The sequence below is a fragment of the Neophocaena asiaeorientalis genome, unplaced genomic scaffold, assembly GCF_003031525.2.
Source record: "Neophocaena asiaeorientalis asiaeorientalis breed wild unplaced genomic scaffold, Neophocaena_asiaeorientalis_V1.1 scaffold388, whole genome shotgun sequence".
Taxonomy (NCBI): domain Eukaryota; kingdom Metazoa; phylum Chordata; class Mammalia; order Artiodactyla; family Phocoenidae; genus Neophocaena; species Neophocaena asiaeorientalis.
In genome coordinates, this window is record NW_020172738.1 from 3,032,786 (window position 1) to 3,049,629 (window position 16,844).

At 42.8% G+C, this 16,844-nt stretch overlaps 1 protein-coding gene across 1 annotated transcript in view; it reads left to right on the forward strand.

The window, feature by feature from the left end:
* Nucleotides 1–6,940: 6,940 nt before the first annotated feature.
* PID1 (phosphotyrosine interaction domain containing 1) overlaps nt 6,941–16,844 on the forward strand; it is a 311,639-nt gene continuing 301,735 nt past the window's right edge. The window contains exon 1 of the mRNA XM_024740615.1: nt 6,941–6,961. The gene's annotated coding sequence lies outside the window, so the exon portion shown is untranslated. The remainder of the gene's footprint in view (nt 6,962–16,844) is intronic.

The window sequence follows — 16,844 nt, forward strand, 5'->3', positions numbered from 1 at the left end:
CACAAGACAGGGCAACTGTATGTAACAACAGGGATCCTCGCCCCCTAGAAATGGTCCAGCAGTGTCTCCAACTCATTTTGTGGTTTTTTTCAGAGCTCTTTATTCTTGCAAGGAAGTGGCATACACGGATAAATCATTTCCAAGTGGTTTAAATTTAATTTCCGAGAGCCGGTTTCTTTGACATTTGTACCCAGGTCTCTACTTAGTAACGTCAGGCTGGCCTTGGATCACCAGCTGTGCCCCTACCCTAATGGCCTTCTGCTTCTTCATTTCATGGGACTATAATTTTTTGAACCATTTGGCCTGGCTGTGATTTTCTCCAAGAACTGAAGGGTGGCTGGGAGTCTGAATCGATTCTCTTTCCAAACAATGTTGTTGGTCAGGTTTAAAAAAAAAAAACTCTTGAAAACCTTTTCAGGTGCAAATAAGTAAGTCACAGTTTTACTGTTAAAGGACTTTACAGTTTACTTCTTGGGGCAAACAGAAAAACCATAAGAAAGATGTACATTAAATAATTATAAAATTGTAAGTAACCACTCACAATCACCCTGGGAGACACTGTGGATGCGCCCACAACTGCCATTTCTCTACCCCTCTTGCAACCCACCATGGGGTGGAAATGCCAGGTATCTGCTACCCCAGCTTCCTTTGCTTTTAGGGTGAGTGTGTGGCTCAGTGTTGTTCAGTGGGACCTTCAAGGGAATCTCCTTGGACTTCCTAAAACGACTTTCCTCCCTGATAAGAGAGAGAAGACAGAGTACGGACCTCTTGTTGCCCATTACTCTTGCTTTTGTGTGCTTTTACGTAAGGACCAGAGGCTTGAAATGACTGCACACCTCCCCCATCCATGGGGGCTGCTCTGCAATTCTGAGGATGTCAGAGGAGAAGGGAGAGAGCTGGTGCTTAGTGACGAACTTGAGCTTTTTATTGGGGGCGTGGTTAAAATGGTACTTTATTTTTTTCCCAGCGTTATTGAGGTGTAATTGACAAATACAGTTGCAAGATATTTAGTGTACAGTGTGATGATTTGATACACGTATACAATGTGAAAGGATTCCCTGCATCAAGTTAATTAACACATCCCTATTTACCTTTTTTCTCTGTGTGTGTGAGAACATTTAAGTTCTACTCTTGGCAAATTTCAATTATACAATGCAGTTTTATCAACCATAGTCACCATATCATACATTAGATCCTCAGACCTTGATTCATCTTATGGCTGAAAGTTTGTTCAGCCTTTTACCAGCCTCTCGCCATTCCCACCCCATCTCCCCACCCACCAGCCCATGGCAACCAATTTTCTACTCTCTGTTTCTTTGAGTTTGAAGTTTTGTAAGAGTCCACATATAAGTAATACCATGAGGCATTTGTTTTTCTCTGTCTGGCTTGTTCCACTTAAGATAATCCCCTCCAGACCCATCCATGTTTTTACAAATGACAGGATTTTCTTCTATTTTAGACAATAATATTCCACATCTTCTTTATTTGTTCATCTATTGATGGACACTTAGGTTGTTTCCATAACTTGGCTATCGTGAATTATGCTGCAATGAACATGGGAGTACAGATAATCTTTTCGAGATAGTGATTTTGTTTCCTTTGGAAATATACCCAGAAGTGGGATTGCTGGATCATGTGGTAGTTCTACTTCTAATTTCTTGAGGAAGCTCCATACTGTTTTCCACGGTGGTTGTATCAGTTTACATTCCCACCAACAGTGTACAAGGGTTCCCTTGTATAAGGATTTCTTTGCCAGCATTTTTTATTCTTGTCTTTTTGATACTAGATATCCTAAGAGGTGTGAGGTGCTATCTCATTGTAGTTTTGATTTGCATTGCATTTCTGTGGTGGTCAGCGCCACTAGCCACATATGGTCCATTAAATTTAAACTTTGATTAGAGCTAAGTAAAATAAAAACTTCAGCTCCTCACTTGCACTAGCGCGTTGCAAGCGCTCAGTGGCCACATGCACTGAGTCTGCCGTGTAGCACGGCCCCATCAGTGATTACGTTCATCATCACAGAATGTTCTAATGGACAGTTTAAGCCATTTAAAATTGGGAACTCTAGTCCTTGCAGCCAAAAGCAATGTAACTGCTTTTGAAATTGTGTTGTGTATGTGTTCATAACACAATGAGTCATAAGGCAATACTGGATGAATTGTTTTACCAGTCATACTTTGGAGAGATCAGAGTCAGGGGCTGTGGAAAGAAAGAGGAGAGGGGGCTTGGAAGGTCAGTGAGCGTCCTGGTGTGGACAGCCTGGATGACCAGCCTGTAGAGTGCAGAATTTTCCTAGAGTCCACGAAGAGTCATGAATGGCTTTGAGCAGGGAAAGAAGCGTCTTATGCTACAGATAGAAAGGGCACAGACTTTGAAATTGCTCATAACAGGGTTCGATGAACTCTGATAAGATTTGAATTTACTCATCAACCTCAGTGTCTTCAACTACAAAATAGGAATGAAAGTAGCTAATTTAGAGCAGGGGTTGGTATACTATGGCCCAAAGGCCAAATATGTCCAAAGCTTGCTTTTTGTTTTTGTTTTTGCGGAACGTAGGCCTCTCAGTGCTGTGGCCTCTCCCGTTGCGGAGCGCAGGCTGCAGACGCGCAGGCCCAGCGGCCATGGCTCACGGGGCCCAGCCGCTCCGCGGCATGTGGGATCTTCCCGGACCCGGGCACGAACCCGTGTCCCCTGCATCGGCAGGTGGACTCCCAACCGCTGCGCCACCAGGGGAGCCCCAAAGCTTGTTTTTGTACAGCTTGTGCTCCAGCTAAGAGTGGCTGTGTGTACGTATGTTTGAATGAGATCTTTATTTTAGAATAGGTTTTGATTCATGGGAAAGTTGTGAAGATATTACAGAGAGTTTTCACACACCCCACACCAGTTGTCCTCATTATCAACCTCCCACATTAGTATAGCACGTTTATAACAACTCATAAACCATTGTTAATATATATTATCATTAAAGTCCATACTTAATTCAAATTTCCTTATTTTTTTACCTGGTGTGCTTTTTCTGTCCCAGGATTCCTGCATTGTATTTAGTCGCTCCGTCTCCTGAGGCGACTTTTGCCTCTGACAATTCCTCAGACTTTCCTTGTTTTTGGCGACTTTGACAGTTTTGAGGGGTCCTGGCCAAGTACTTCGTACACTGACCCTCTATAGGGATTTTTCTAATGTTTCTTTTCATGATCACACTGGGGCTATAGGTTCTGGAGATGAAGACCTTGGAGATGAAGTGCCATTTTTATCACATCGTACGGAACTCCCCGCATGGCTTATCACCACTGATGTGGACTTGATCACCGGCTGAGATAGTGTTCCTTAGGCTTCTCCACTGCCAGGTGACTCTTTCCTTCCTCCCTCCTGTGCTCTTTGAGTCACTGTGTGCAGGCACACTTAAGGAGTTGGGAGTTGCACTGCACGTCCTCCAGCAGGGAGTCGTTACAGAAATTATTTAGAATGTTTCTGTACGGATGTGCCTATTGCTGTCTCATTTATTTATTTATTCAATAAGTTATTTATACCAATATGGCCTCATGGATATTTATTATATACTTTGGGGCATAATCTAATACTACTTTAATTATTTTGTCGCTCACGTTGTCTTTGGCCATTGAGAGCTCTTCCGGTCGGCTCCTGTGTCCCTTTGATATTCCCCATAACTGTGTGTATGTGTTAGTATTTCCTTGTTTTCTGGCATGACAAGATGCTCTAGGCTTATCTTATATAAGTCCTGCCTCAGCCCTGGAATCAGCTACTTCTCCAAAGAGTCTGTTCCTTGGAGAGTGGTTTTTACAGATGACCATTTGAAGTTGATTTGACAACAGCAAACACTCATTTTGAACCCCAATTAAGCAAAATGCCTCCTCCTCCAAAAAGATTTCATTCTTCTCTTCAGTAGACATGTATTACACAAAAAAGTTGTACTCGATTTTTATTATATTTTGACTTGAATCAATAACAACTTTGTGCAACTTTGCCTCCTCTCTTGTTATATAATACAAGTATCTACACAGTATGCTTGATTTTACATCTTGAACAGCAAAGCTTAAAATACTTACTATCTGGACTTTTGCAGATAAAGTTTGCTGACCTCAGCTTTAGAGCAGCTTTCTGAGGTGTAAGTGAAGTAACATACTTAACCAGCACGTGCTCGCATATTGTAGGCCTGTATGTGAGCCTGTGTGGTAAATGTGTGTGTCCCCATCCTCGCTGGAGATGGTGAACTCTTTCAGGGCAATGACTCTGTCTTATTCAGCTTTACCACCCCACTGCCTGGTGTGCCGCCAGACCTTCAGTAAACCTTTATTAAGTGTTTGAATTGATTGAATAGCAAAATGCAGAATGGGTTAAAGAGGGATGGAAGACGGTACATGGGGGAATAATTAAGGTGCTATGGTCTCCTTTCTGAAGAAGAGATACAAATGGCCAATAGGCACACGAGAAGATGCTCAACATTGCTAATCGTGAGGAAAATGCAAATCAGGACCACAGTGAGATATCACCTCATACCTGTCAGAATGGCTATCATCAAAAAGACCACACGTAACAAATGTTGGCAAGGATGTGGAGAAAAGGGAACCCTCTTGTTTGCTGTTCGTGGGAATGTGAATTGGGGCAGACACCATGGAAAACAGTATGGGGGTTTCTCAAAAACTAAAAATAGAACTACCATATGACCCAGCAATTCCACTCCTGGGTATTTACCTGAAAAAAATGGAAGCACTGATCGAAAAGATACATTCACCCTAGTGTTCACTGCAGCATTATTTACAATTGCCAAGATATAGAAGCAAACTAAGTGTCCATCAACGGGTGAATGGATAAAGAATATGTGATGTATATATTTACACACACACACACACAGACACACACAGGAATACTACTCAGCCATAAAAAATGAAATCATGCTATTTGCAACAACATGGATGGACTCAGAGGGTATTATGCTAAGTGAAATGAGTCAGACGGAGGAAGACAAATGCTGTATGGTGTAACTTATACGTGGAATCTAAAAAAATGAAACAAACTAGTGAATGTAATAACAACAACAGAGAGGTGCTATGGTCTTAACAATTTGAGGCAAAGGGTCCATAGTAATATGGCACCAATGGGAATTGGCTAAGGGATTTTAAGCATTTATTTTTAAAATCTTTGCAAGATCTCTGCCCTTTGCATCTGTTGACCTAGCTTGGCTATTTGAGGGCCTGGACTCGTCAATAGGCTATATTATTTTTTCAATTCGTCCAATTTATCCTGGTCCCTTGCAAGCCACTATGCTTTGAGGGGATTTTATAGACTTTACTGAAGGCTTTGAGGGAGCATTGCCAAGAGGGTCACATTGCATGGTGAAAGTGAAAGTGGCCTTCCACTATATGCAGATCCCATTTCCTCTCTTGTTCTTTTCTTCCTCTCCAGAGACATGAGAAAACTCATCCCTTGCTTTGTTTCGCGTGGAGCAATTGCTCCCATCCTCAGGATCCTTAGGAATCACCTTTCGTCTCAAATGTACACCAAGTATGTTTCCAACCAAATGCTGGTCTCTTCTTGAAAGGACCTTCTGATAAAAACTCCCAGGAAAGTTAAATTATCCATATGTCATGACATCTATGTAACTGTTTAGATGCTTCTGCCTGCAGGTAACAGACAACCCAACACACACACACACACACACACACACACACAAACACACACACAAACTTAAACCATAAGGAAATCTTGTACCTGATAGTCTGGAAGCAATGCAAGCTTCAGGATCAGCTTGATCTAGATGTTCTGGCTGTATTTCTTTGCAGTTCCTTTGGTCTTGTCCTCCTCTGTGTAATGACTTCATCACCAGACTGTTTCTCTCATGATAGCAGAATGGCTCTGATAGTTTCTGTCTTAACATACTCTGCGTGCCCTATATAGGTGTGTACCCACTCACCCCATCTCTACTCTGTTTCTTTTTATGTTGTATATTTTCCATCATACTTGACACTATCTGGAATGACACTGAGTTACTTTTTCAGTTCTTTATTTTCTGTTTTTTCCTGCTATGATTTGAAATCCATATTCTATATTGACAATGTCTAGAACAGTGCTTGACACATAATGGCTTCTGAAGAAACAGTTGTTGAATGAACGAATGCCAGGACATCTAGAGGATGAACTGGAGGTTGACTCAGAGGCTCCCTCTTAGGAGTGAGGGGACTTCTTCCACAGAATCTCCCAAACATCACTCAGCTCTCATCAGCCCAAATTGGATCTCATGCACACTTTGGAATCGTTCCTCGTGGCCGGCTAAGTGTATACACTCACCTGATTCCTGAACCAATCACTGTTGAAGGGCATGGGATTATCACGGAGCTGGGAAAGCCATCATCACACCCGTGAACACACGGAATATACAGTGAGTGGTGGGATGGGAGAAGCACCTGAACAAAATGGAAGTGCCATTACGATGGGGGAAGGTACGAATGGTACTAGGAGGCCACCAGAAATGTCCTCTACATCAACATATAGACAAGGGAGTGACCAGAGTGAGTGGGAAAGATGAAGAAGCATTAGACCGAGAGCTTACAAACCTGGATCCTTACCTTACCTCTTTCTCTAACAAGCTGATAGAACTGGGCGAGTCATTTCACCTCTCCAGGACTGTGCTTTGTCATTTTTGATATTGAGAAGTTGGACCAGTGTCAAAGGTTATGGCTTGACTTTCATACCTGTTATTTGATCCACAGGTATGTTTTTGTTTATCCTATACTGTGTGTGTAAACCAAAATTTAAAAATAATGAGAGTCTGACTCCGTCTCTCTCTCTCTCTCTCACACACACACACACACACACACACACACACAGACACACACACACATTACCACAAGGCAGCAAGTGACTGAAACTGAAGTGAAGCCGCCCCTTTAAGACAGATGCACGCAATCCCCACCACTCTGTTGTCTCCCTGGTGCTAAAAAGGAATGTAAGTTACCACTTACAATCTTATTTGTCCAGCTATGTTTGTTTCGTTTTTGCTTTATTTTCTTTTTGTGGATAAACATTTTTCTGTAGCTATGCCTTCAAAGTAGGTAACTGCCTATTATATTAAGTGGGCTGTGTGTTTCAAGGAGAATGAGAGCATAGTTCCTTGTGGGAGTGAAGGCTATTTGTAGTGTTTGATATGCAAAAAAACCTGCCTTTTTGACTTAGTTACATTATTTCCTGGCCCCTGGGGATGTTTGTGTTGGGAGCCCATGACTAGATCAGTGATTTTAAAAGCTACTTTTTAGAAAGGTATTCTTGTCTTCCAATGAAATATTACTTGGAAGTGTGATATATAAATCAGATTAAAATAAGCAAGATGATCTGATTTAACTTGGTTGAGGGGCCCTGGTCCCCAGCCCCTTTGGCCCCATGTGCTCACTACCCCTCACCCCAGTGGTCTCTGAGAAGATAGGAAGACCCATAAGAATCCCATAGAAGGCAGTCTGTCTAGCTTAATCCATCTCCAATACTCTTCATCTCCCCATCCTTTGATCCACTCATCTATCCAAGAGGTGTTAATGTATGAGCACGTATGAGGCTGGTGCTGGGAACTAAGTGAGTCAGATGTAATTATTAGCTGTATACCACAGAGACATAATACTTGCCCCATGGATTTTTTTTTTATTGAAGTAGAGTTGATTTACAATGTTGTGTTAGTTTCAGGTGTACAGCAAAGTGATTCAGTTATACATTCATATACATCTCTTTTTTTTCAGATTCTTTTCCCTTATAGGTTATTACAAAATACTGAGTATATTTCCCTGTGCTCTACAGTAGGTCCCTGCTGGTTATCTGTTATAGATATAGCAGTGTGTATATGTTAATCCCAGAGTCCTACTTTATCCCTCCCCACCCCTTTCCCCCTTGGTAACCATAAGTTTGTTTGTTTGTTTGTTTGTGGGTCTATTTCTGTTTTGTATATAAGTCCACTTGTGTCATTTTTTTAGATTCCACATATAAGCAATATCATATATTTGTCTTTCTCTGTCTCACTTCCTTCACTTCGTATGATAATCTCTGGGTCCATCCATGTTGCTGCAAATAGCGTTATTTCATTCTTTTTTATGGCTGAGTAATATTCCATTGTATAAATATATCACGTCTTCTTTATCCATTCATCCCTTGATGGACATTTAGGTTGCTTCCCTGTATTGGCTATTGTAAATAATGCTGCAATGAACACTAGAGTGTGTGTATCTTTTTGAATTAGAATTTTCTTCAGATATATGCCTGCCCCATGGGTGTTAAAGGCTAGAAGGAAGACAGAGATTTGAAATACATCATTTCATCAGGTTCCAATACCAGGATGTTATGGGAGCTCCTAGCGGGGAGAACCTGGTAAATTTCTGTAGAAGTCAGGGAAGGCTCCTTGATATGTAACATCTAAATCGGGATCTGGAGGATGGTTAAGAATTACCCAGGTGAAGGGAAGATATGTGAAGTGTAATGAATGAGAGTAGGTACTTCTGAAGAACTAAAAAAAAACTGTCATGCTAGAGCATCAACGTGCAAGGTCAGGATAAGCATGCATTGCTCCATGACCCAGCAATTTTACTCCTAGATAAATGCTCAAGAGCAGCAAAAGCATGAGCTGAAAAAAGTCTCGTGGAAGAATGTTTATACCAACTTTATTCACGATAGTCTCCAATACAACAGAATACCACTAAACAATAAAAAGGAAAGAACTACTGAAATATGTAGCAATACATCAGAATCTTGTAGGTGTAAATGTTGAGCCCAAAAGCCAGACACAGCAGAGGACATAATTCATGATTCTGTTTATGTGAGATTCCAGATCAGGCAAGACCAATTTATGGTGCTAGAAATCTGAACAGCAGCTGCCTCTGGGTACAGAGGATGAGGGGATTGACTGGAAAGGGGCCAGAAGGGCGGGATACAGAACTAGTCTACATGTTGATTTAAGTGATAGCAAGAGAGTATACATTTGTCAAAGGTCATCAGACTATATACACTTGAGATCTGTGCATTTTATTATACATAAATTTTTTTAAGTCGATAAATTTTTAAAAACAAGGTCACTAAAAAAATAATGCAAGGAGAGTGGGTGAATTGAAGATGGAGAGGTGGGCAGAAACCAGAAGACTTCTGGGGTGGAGGGTAGGGTTGTTTTGTGCCAGGACTGGAAGAAAGCGAAGGTCACGTGTTGGTGGGGGAGGATGACCGTGCCGCGGGCGTTCTAGCAGAAATGAGGTTCAGTTAGTGCCTCATCAGCCTTGTTTCCTGGATTGCATCAGCAGCTCCATGATTTTGTAATGTAGGTTTTGCTTGGATAAGTTTCCTTGCTAGTTATTATAGTTTTCTCATCCACAGATTAAAAGTTAACCCACAGACACAGTCCCAGACCAACAGAAAACCAATTGTTGTTATCCTTCTGTTGGCTTATTTGAAAATCTCCAAACTGCTAAAGAGGATGTCCACAAAATTGAAATCCTTTTATTATTAAACTAGCCCATGTGGAAAATACTCCATGGCCAAATGATCTTTTAATAAGGCGATTTCCTACTTTCCCAAGTCAAAAGGCCCCTTAATTTGAAATTCTGATATTGTGGTTTCCTTATCTTGGAGCCAAACGACTCTTGCAGTCTTTCAGAAATGTGACTTCCATGGGGACTTGTAGTTTAACTCATTATAGCGCGATCTTTCTTGCAGTGAGGTGGATGTACATCCCTTATGGACAGAAAGGGTATAATAAACATCAAAGTGGTCCTTAGATCAAACTGAGTTTTAGACATACTACTAAAAACACACACACACATGCATGCTTACACACACACACACACACACACACACACACACACACACACACATTCTACGGAGGAGCAGCATTTCCAAACCAGTGACGTAGACTAGGGTTTCTTGAATTCTGTGCTATTTATATTTTGGTCTGGATTATTCTTTTTTGTGGGCTGCCCTATGTGTTGTAGGATGTTTAGCAGTGTCTCTGACCTCTACCCACTAGATGCCAGTAGCATCTTCTGGCTGTGACAACCAAAAATGTCTCCAGGTATAGTCAAATACCCCGGAGGACAAAATCATCCCTGGTTGAGAACTACTGAACTAGACAATCTCCCATTCCTTTTCATTTCCTCATCTGTCCATTCATTCTCTCACTCATTCAGTTCGTTCCATCCGTTCGTGTTACAGATGTTCTCCAAGCACCCATCCTGCGTTGTACAGGTAGTGTTCTCAAACACCCACTCCTAACCCACTGGTGTCTCATGATTGGTCTAGGGGTGTGGAGGCAACAAAATGCCACTAACTCTAAAGGATTCAGTGTCTTCTTTTTTCATGATTTAGAGTGATTCGAGATTTCCTTTGTAATATGATGACTTGCACTCAACATTCCAATAAAACTAGCTGGCCAAAGTGCTGCTCAGTTTATGCAAATTGTCACTTTTAATCCTCACAATAATCCGACGAGACAGGAACTTTTATTACTGCCATGTTAAGGTGCAGAAACTAAGTCCTAGAGAGTTTAAATAGCTTTCCGAAAGTCCCACAGTTTTTAAGACATGGAACCAGAGCTCCTATTCATAATCACCATCTATCTATCCTTCCATCCATCCATCTCTCCCTCCTTCCCTCCACCCACTCACTCACCCACCCACCCATCACTAATTCATTAGACCTTCACTATGTCCTGAATTCAGCAAGTATTTATTAAATGCCTATTACATGCCAGTTAGCCCTTCCCTAATAGCTTTTCTAGTTTGCTTTGTGAGGGGAGGAGAGAAGCGCCATGGCAGCATGTGGGCCAGGAATTGCTCACAATCCTGAGCTTCACCAAGGATGCTGTGTCTGTATCTTTTAACAGTAGTGGGTGCAGGGAAGCTCCCTTTTGAGTCTCAGTTCAGAAGACAAAGGAGAAGAGTTGGCTCTGAGTTTTGTGCTTGAGATGGAGGCTTCCCCTGGAGCGGGTGGACGTAGGGTCTTTGCTGTTGTCTTCTCCATTGGCCGATGACTTTGGGCCATGTGGGACAGGCAGTAGATACGAAGGCACTTTCAGAGAGAGAGCCCAGCTTTGCATACCGACTCAGGCTTCCTGTGGTTGAGAGGTGAAGGGTGTTTGGAAATTACTCCGCTCAACCCTTACTCTACAGTTGAGCCATGTGAGACCCGGCCGGGAGGACCGGAAGATGACTTTCCCAAGGTCAGGGGAAACAAGTGCTAAGAAGAAGCAAAAGATGGGTTCGTGTAGCTGGAAGGATGAGCGGCCCTTCTCCTGGCACGTTGGATGCATTCCATACATGGTAACTCATTATTACTCCTAATGGGCCCTTGTCTCCATTGGCCATCCTGAGGCCAGCTGTGTCTGCAGAAGACAACAGGTGGTATGTCGAGATCAGGAATTGGCTTCAGGAGAGGCTGCTTTATACAACTGTTTGTTTGCCACATGGACATGTTAGCACAGCTCAACTTACAGACAACTCACCAGTGAGTGCTTCAGCTAAGAACTTGGGAATGAAGTACAGAAGGCTTTCAGGACAGGAGGATGTGCCAACGGAAAGGCTTCCTTTCCTCAAATCAGGCAGAGAGGGACATGAATTACATGCTTTGTTCTTTGTATGACTTGTTAGGTGTGCTGCAAATGGATTAACTTTAATTCTTAAATAGACACTAGTGATGAGAAATAGAATAAGAACTGCAATCGAAACCGTTTTAAATGCGGAATCATCTAATTTGGTGGTAGTTGGTAATCCTAAGGTAAACTAAGGTTAAGTTGAAGGTTATTGTACAAGTGGGTTGGTTGCTATTCAGGTCCTTATTTTCAGGGCTCAGCAGAGTCAACCTTTCTTGAAAGGCTACAGCTGTTTGGATCCCCTCCATAAAGGATGCGTGATCTCTACACCATTCCTCCACGGTACCTCCCTTGAAGGCAATCACCACTTAGTATGCAGACAGGACCAATTACCAGCTATTTTGTCACATGGGGGACTCATTCCCAGACCCACTGCTCCCAGGGCACCAAGCAGTTTTTCCTTCAGCCCCTTCTGTTTTGTTTAGGTGTTTATGCAACTCAATTGTATGGTCCTTTGAGGTGAAGCTCTATCTTTTATCCTGGTCCCACTCATCCTGTGTCTCCATCATCTGTTGACTGGTTGTCTTTGAGGCTCCCTCCTGTGCCTCTCCTGTCCCCTTATAGGGGGAGGGGTAGTGGCTGAGGAGCCTCAGGAAATACTTTCCTGCCCCCAACACTCCCATACCAATTCTTTTATTTCCATTACTCCAAATTAATGTGTTTGCACCAAATCACAATTTCCCAAGCTTGCCCGATTATGGAAATCACTGGCACACTTGTGAAAATAACAAACTTCAGGACCTTCTTCAGTGGAGAATGATCCACAAACCTCTGTTCTGGGCCTGCCTTGGGCTAAGTTTTGGACCAGGTTCTAGCAGATTGACTCAGCTCGATCATCTTCGAGGAACCACAGTTGGAGAGGGGGTGTATTGAAAGCTTTGGGTAAGAGGGGGGCTGGGGGTATAGAATGTCAAAGAGCCAGACACAGTTTTCTGTGTACTCAGGGCTGGGCGTGCTGCGTGAGCAGGGCCTTTGGGTCAGCTCAGAGTAGGAAGGCTTTCATCTTGGGGGAGAGCATAGTAAAATAGATGATTGCTGTTTATTTCTGCTCCATCCCTGACTGTCCTCCTTGAACTCTGCTCATCAGTGTGGCTAATGCCATACAATTGGCACAGGAATTCGTGCCAAGCAATTCACCCTCAGGAGCTGGGGCCTTCGGTGCACTTTTAAAGGTCCTCTGTCACTGGAGGTGAACTTGCAAGTGGCCAGGGCTAGGCTCAAAAAAATGGAGACATTTTTTTCAGCACAGTTGCACGCTTAAATATAGTTGTGACAGAAAATAACTGATCTCCTAGTTTCCAAAGACCTCAGGATTTTAATCTATAAATTACACCTTTAATTTACTTGCATTAAAAAATAGAACTTTCTGTTCAAAATGCTCTCAGACAAATATAATAGCTAATCTCAGATCCCCTTGTGGCAAGGAAATGATCTAGGGAAGTTGGCAGAAGTAAGGTGGCTGGTCTTGGGTTTGTCTTTATCAGACTTGTGGGCACCTCTCAGTGATTATAACTGGCTGGTCAAACTGTGGACATAAGGATGGAGTGAGGGGATCTGGCAATCAGGTGTGCCTGCAAATTCCGCTTCACTCAGCTTTTCTGAGCCTTGCTCTGGGAGTGGGTCGTTTGTAAGCAACTCATTAAATAAAAGTTGCTGGAAGCCTTTGCTCTTCCATCTTGTCTATTTTTTTTTTTAAAGAATGAAGCATTCTTTAAATTCTATAGTGCTTTACAATTTTCAAAAGTTTCACATACATGATTTCATATAATCCCATAATAACTCTTATTTTCCCTACTCCTATATTGCCCCTCCCCCCTTCCCTGTCCCCACTGGTAACCACTAGTTTGTTCCCTGTATCTGTGAGGCAGCTGCTTATTTTATTCACTAGTTATTTTGTATTTTTTAGATTCCACATATAGGTGATATAATGCAGTATTTATCTTTCTCTGTCTGACTGATTTCACTAAGCATAATACCCTCCAGGTCATCCATGTTGCTGCAAATGGCAAAATTTCATTCTTTTTTATGGCTGGGCAGTATTCCACTGTATACACACACCACACCTTCTTTATCCATTGATCTGTTGGTGGACGCTTAGGTTGCTTCCACATCTTGGCAATTGTAAATAGTGCTGCTGTGAACATTGGCTCATGTCTTGCCTTAGCTCCACACTTTTGCTCTTACATCCCAGAGCACGTTTCCTCCTCACAAGGATCCCCAGCATTCAGCAGTGTCACCAGAGAACATGTCAAAATAGAGGTGACTTCGGGGGAGCCATTTCCTTGTTAGCCAGCAAGTTTTAATTTGTCCAAATAACCAGATTCTTCAGGGAACTGACATTTTGTCTTCGTATTCATATTATTAAGCTATACTACTATATTTAAAAGGCCTCCTATTCCCAAGTCCAGACATACAGACCCTTCACCGTGTGCAGAGCTAGAAATCTGTCTGAGGGTCCTTGATGAGGGCTTCTGTCCTGGGCTTATCCTCTGTGTCCACACAGCATCCTTCTGCTGGGCAGTCCCTCTGTTCTCAATAGGGAGACTTAAGAGCTCTTGGTCCATACAAGTCCCCTCTGCTTGGTTTATCTGAAGTCGCAAGGTTTGCCCCACGTGATTTCCACTCTGGTGACAATGCAGGCATTTTGAGCTTCTGTGGACAGAGCATCCTGTTTTGAGGTTTTGTAGAGTGTGTAGAATGCAGAAGCTACTACTGGGCCACTTCCGCTTCTTTTGAGTATCCCGTTTTGTTCATCAAGGAGCGGTCGTGGTGATTGTCCCGATGGCCTGTCACTCCCCTGCTGTGTGGTCCAGCACCGGGCCTATTGTCTCCCTGATTCTCAGAGTCCTTTCAGATCCTTGAGTTCTAGGATCTGTTTTCTATTTATTGTCCCAAATGTCCAGAAACTCCCTATCCATGTCCAGTTGATGCCCAAGTACTTTAAAAGATTTGCTTTTGATGAATATATTTTCCAAATGGATTTGCATTTCCATTTTTAGGTGGTTTTTCAATAAGATGCAAAAGACTTTACATTTTACACAAATACATCTTCTTTCCCTTTGTGCCTTCTTCCATTACCTGTCTTCTCAGATGTCCTTAGAGCACCGATAATATTCTTTTTCTATAAAAAGCTTAGAAAAGTCCTAAAATTCAATAGAGTAGTGGGAAAAGAACATGGTCAATTTATAGAAGAAATACAAATGTATTTCTTGAGAAAATACATTTCTTCTTATAGAAGAAATACAAATGTATTTCTTGAGAGAAAGGAATTCCAATTCGCTTGTAAGTCAAAGTAAAATAACAATGAAGTGCCACTCTCCTCTTATCAAAAGAGCAAGTACAAAGTGTGATGGTGACATCACAGGAGTTATAAAGTCCATCCTCTCCTACACATGAGGGGCGGCACGGCTCTGAAATTGACTTGGGAAGGGCCGCCTTCTGATGGAGGGGCCGGGAGGGGGAGGATAGGGCTTTAGGAAACCTTGTGTGGAGTTCAGTTTAGTTGGCATGGGCCCAAGATTGAGGATGAAACATCGATCAGTCAAATTAAAGAACGTTAATGAGAGGGAGGCATTAGGCTCCCCTTTGACCCCCCCCAAAGAAGAAAGCCATCCTTGGGCACACTCCAGCTAGGTGTGACACCTGCAGAGAGACCAGAGGATGGCGATGATGCCTTTGGCCTTACAGGGGCAGATGTGGTGGGGAGACTGGAAGGGCAGGCATGCAGAGGGTTATTCCATTGCTTTCCCAGGCTTTGGCTCAGTGCATGCGTGTAGTGCATATAAACTTTAAGAAAAAAACTGGAATCCTACCGGTGCCTGGTTGTTAACCTATTTTTAATTAAATATTTTTTTTTCAGGAGTGTTTTCCCTTTATTAAACACAGGCTTTAAAGTCGCTGTTCAAAGACTTCTTTCCCAGGGAGACCTGCTATGACCTGTATTAAAGAGCAGCCCCTGTCACTCTCTTCACAGCTTTCTCACTTGGTTTTCTCCTAACACTAATCACTGCAAAATACACACATGTGCACGTGCATCCCGTTAAACTAGAAGCTGTGGGAAAGCAGGAGCCTCCTCTCTTTCACTCACACCTGTCTCCTCAGCGCCTGGACTTCAGACGGGTGCAGGGTAGGTACTCAACGAATGTTTGTTGAATGAATAAGTGAGCAAATGAATGAACGCTATATAATAGCTGATAAAACGGTTAGTCCCTAAAATTAAAAAATCTTGTTCCAAGTTTATTGAGGAATAATTGACATATAATCATATATATTTAAAGTATATAAAATGTGTGTATGTGTATATATATATATATATAAAATAATTACCAGTTCCAAGATAATTAGCACAGTCATCAGCTCACATAGGTAACTGTTTTCTTGTGATGAGAACACTTCCTAGTCTCAGCAAATTTCAAGTACACCATACTCTACTGATAACTGTAATTACTGCACTGTGCGTTAGGTCCTCAGAACACCTTCATCTTATACCAAGTCTGTACTCTTGGATCCTCATCTCCCCACGGCCCCCTACCCCAGTTGCACACACAAGTGATACCATACGGAATTTGTCTTTCGTGCTTCCCTGGTGGCGCAGTGGTTGAGAGTCCGCCTGCCGATGCAGGGGACGCGGGTTCGTGCCCCGGTCCGGGAAGATCCCACATGCCGTGGAGCGGCTGGGCCCGTGAGCCATGGCCGCTGAGCCTGCGTGTCCGGAGCCTATGCTCCGCAGTGGGAGAGGCCACAACAGTGAGAGGCCCACGTACTGCAAAAAAAAAAAAAAAGAATTTGTCTTTCTCTGTCCAGCCCATTTCACTTAGCATAATGCCATCAAATTCCTTCCATGTTGTCAAAGGTGAAAAGAGTTCCTTCTTTTTTATGGCTGAATCATATTCCTTTGTGTATATATACTTCATTTTCTTTTTTTTCTTTTTTTTTTTTCTTTTTTGCAGTACACGGGCCTCTCACTGTTGTGGCCTCTCCCGCTGCGGAGCACAGGCTCCGGACGTGCAGGCTCAGCGGCCATAGCTCACGGGCTCACCGCTCCGCGGCATGTGGGGTCTTCCCGGACCGGGTCATGAACCCGTGTCCCCTGCGTCGGCAGGCAGACTCCCAACCACTGCGCCACCAGGGAAGCCCTGTACTTCATTTTCTTTATCCTACCATCTGCTGAAGGACATTTAGGTTATTTTCACACCTTGGCCGTTATGAATAATGCTGCAGT